The 3,612-nt window shown below is 44.8% G+C and overlaps 1 pseudogene; it reads left to right on the plus strand.

Moving 5' to 3' along the window:
- Positions 1 to 458: 458 nt before the first annotated feature.
- On the plus strand, positions 459 to 3,212 carry LOC143685976 (importin subunit beta-1-like; annotated as a pseudogene).
- Positions 3,213 to 3,612: the final 400 nt, after the last annotated feature.

Below are 3,612 nucleotides of genomic sequence, written 5' to 3' on the forward strand. Positions count from 1 at the left end.
TCAATTCAAGGAAATGGAGGAAAATGTGTATATAGAGATAAAGGATATTAAGAAAACGCTAGAAGAGCATCAAGAAGAACTTGAAAAAAATACACAAAAATAACATATTATTGAAACAAAAGACACTGTAGATGAAATTAAAAATATATTGGAACTCGCTCTCTCCCTGCAAATCACCTTCACTCCTTTCTTTCTCCCTCCGCCACCCCTGGGTGCCTCCCCCACTGCTAGAGGAGTAGCTGGCACCACCGCCAGCATCAAATTAGAGGGAGGAAGGAAATAAAGAAGGAAGGAAAGGGGACCCAAGCTTCCAAGAGGGAACCAGTGAATGGGTTTGTGGTGACCCCCGCCCCCCACCCTCCTTTCCCACCTGACCCCCAACCCACACCCCCAGTTAGAGCCACCACCAGAGAGGCTGGATCATCATCTTAGGGGACGCTGCTGCCACCACCTCCACCATGGAGCTGATCACCATCCTCAAGGAGACTGTGTCTCCTGATTGGCTTGAGATGGAAGCTGCACAGAAGTTCCTAGTGCCTGTGGCAGTAGAAAATTTGCCCACTATCCTTGTAAAACTGTCCAGAGTGCTGGCAAATCCAGGCAAAGGGCACAGTTTCAGCAGAGACAGCTTGTGATTGATGCTAATGCCCGATGAGACGCCAAGAACTATGTTTTATAAACTTTGGGCACAGAAACCTACCAGCCTGGTTCTGCCTCATGGTGAGTGGCTGGTATTGCTTGTGCAGAGATCCCAGTGAACCAGTGGCCAGAGCTAATTCCTCAGTTGGTGGCCAATGTCACAAACCCCAATAGCACAGAGCATATGAAAGAGTCAACACTGGAAACTACTGGTTACATTTGCCAAGATACAGACCACAGCAGCTACAGCATGCATCTAATGAGATTCTGACTGCCACCATCCAGGGGATGAGGAAAGAAGAGGCTAAAAATAATGTGAAGCTAGTGGCTACAAATGCAGTCCTGGACTTATTGGAGTTCACCAAAGAAAACTCTGGCAGAGTCTGAAAGGCACTTTATTATGCAGATGGTCTGTGAAGCTACACAGTGTCCAATAACGAGGGTATGTGTGGCTGCATTACAGAATTTGGTGAAGATAATGCGCTTGTATTATCAGTACATGGAGACATAGATGAGTCCCGCTCTTTTTGCAATTACAATTGAAGCAATGAAAAGTGGCACTGATAAGATAATCCTATAAGTGATAGAATTCTGGTCCAATGTCTATGATGAGGAAACGGATTTGGCCATTGAAACTTCAGAGGCCGCAGAACAGAAATGGCCCCTTCAGTACATCAGCAAGTTTTATGCCAAGGGAGCACTACAGTACCTGGTTCCAATCCTCACACAGATACTAACTAAACAGGATGAAAATGATGATGATGACTGTATTAGACTTTTTTTTTTTGTATGCTGTATGGCAGGGATCACATTGCATTCTTTTTTCCATGTGAGAATCCCCTTCTTGCAGTACCATTTGCTGAATTTTTGTTTGTTTTGGTTTTTCATTTGTTTGTTTGCTTGCTTGGGAAGTGCATGGGCCAGGAATCAAGCCCAGGTCTCCTGCACAGCAGGTACGAATTCTACCATTAAACTACCCTTTCACCTTGATGAGGATGACTGGAACCCCTGCAAAGCAGCAGGAATGTGCCTCATGCTTCTGGCTACCTGCTGTGGTGACACTGTCCCATATGTCTTACACTTCATTAAAGAACACATCAAAAACCCTGATTGGTGGTACTGTGATGCCGCAGTGATGGCATTTGGCTGTATCTTGGAAGGAATAGAGCCCAATCATCTCAAACTCCTAGTTATAGAGGTTGTGCCTACCCTAATAGAATCAATAAAAGACCCCAGGATAGTTGTTCAAGATATGACTGCATGGACAGTGGGGAGAATTTGTGAACTGCTCCATGAAGCTACCATCAACAATGTTTATTTGACATCGTTGTTATGTTGATTGAGGGTCTCAGTGCTGAACCCAGAGTGACTTCAAATGTGCGTTGGGCTTTCTCCAGTCTGGCTGAAGCTGCTTAAGAAGCTGCAGATGTAGCTGATGATCAGGAAGAACCAGCTACCTTCTGCTTATCCTCTTCCTCTGAACTTAGCTTCTGGAGACCACAGATAGACCTGATGGGCCAGAACAACCTGAGGAGTGCTGCACATGAATCCTTGATGGAAACTGAAAAACAGTGCTGAGGATTTTTACCCTTGGGTTCAAAAAATGACTCTCATCATCATGGAACGACTGCAATAAGTGTTTCGAATGGAGTCACCTATCCAGAGAGAGCACGTCCGATAGGCTCCAGTTCAGTGACCTTCAGTCTTTACTTTGTGCAACTGTTCAGAATGTTCTCTAAGAAGTGCAGCACCAAGATGCTTTGCAGATCTTTGGTGTGGTCATGGCCTCTCTGTTAAGGATGTTCCAAAACACAGCTGGGTCTGGGAGGGTGCAAGAGGATGTCCTGACAGCAGTTAGCACACTGATGGAGGTGTTGGGTAGTGAAATCCTAAAATACATGGATGCCTTTAATTCTTTCCTGGGCAGGCATTGGACTGAAAAATTATGCTGAGTCTCAGGTCTGTTTGGCAGCTGTGGGGTTAGTGGGAGACTTATACCACGCTCTGTGATCCAACATCTTACACCTTTCTGTGATGAGGTGATGTAACTGCCATTGGAGAACTTAGGAAATGAAAATCCCACAGATTCTCTCAGTCTTTGGTGATACTGCCCTTGCTATTGGTGGAAAGTTTTAAAAATACCTAGAAGTAATATTGAATACTCTTTAGCAGGCTTCCCAAGCCGAGGTAGACAAGACAGACTGTGACGTCATGAATTATTTGAATGAGCTAAGAGAAGGATGCTTGGAAGCCTATACCAAAATCACTCAGGGATCAAAGGGAGATGAGGAGAGTGTACGCCCGGATGTGATGCTGGTACAACCCAGAGTAGAATTTATTTTATTGACCACATTGCTGGAGATGAGGATCATACAGATGGAGTGGTAGCATGTGCTGCTGGACTGATAGGGGATTTATGTACGGCATTTGGGAAGGATGTATTGAAATTAGTAGAAGCTACGCCCGTGATCCATGAACTGTTAACTGAAGGATGGAGCTCAAAGACTAACAAAGCAAAATCCTTTGCTAATTGGGGAACAACAGAGCTGAGAAAACTGAAGAACCAAGCTTGATCTGTTACCACTGGAATAATAACCTGAGACCTCCATAGAAATCTCCAATCTTTTGAGAAACCTGGAGGTGAGGAGTGTGCAATCTTTTGAAAAATCTGATAGGAATAGGTTTGAGAATGAGAGGATGAGCAACTGAGGCTTGAAAACACACCACATTGAAAATCCTGCCACAGGGCAGGCCACGGTGGCTCAGCAGGCAAGAATGCTCGCCTGCCATGCCAGAGGACCTGGGTTTGATTCCCGATGCCTGCCCATGTTAAAAAAAAAAAAAAAAAAAAAAAAAATCCTGCTACAGCAACAGCCGCAGTCACCAACAGCAGCGCTGTTAATGAGCTAAGTAAGCACTGACTTCATGGGAAACCTTAACATCGGCCACACTGGAAAAAAGAAAAATGATGAA

This window comes from Tamandua tetradactyla, chromosome 6 (assembly GCF_023851605.1).
Source record: "Tamandua tetradactyla isolate mTamTet1 chromosome 6, mTamTet1.pri, whole genome shotgun sequence".
NCBI lineage: Eukaryota > Metazoa > Chordata > Mammalia > Pilosa > Myrmecophagidae > Tamandua > Tamandua tetradactyla.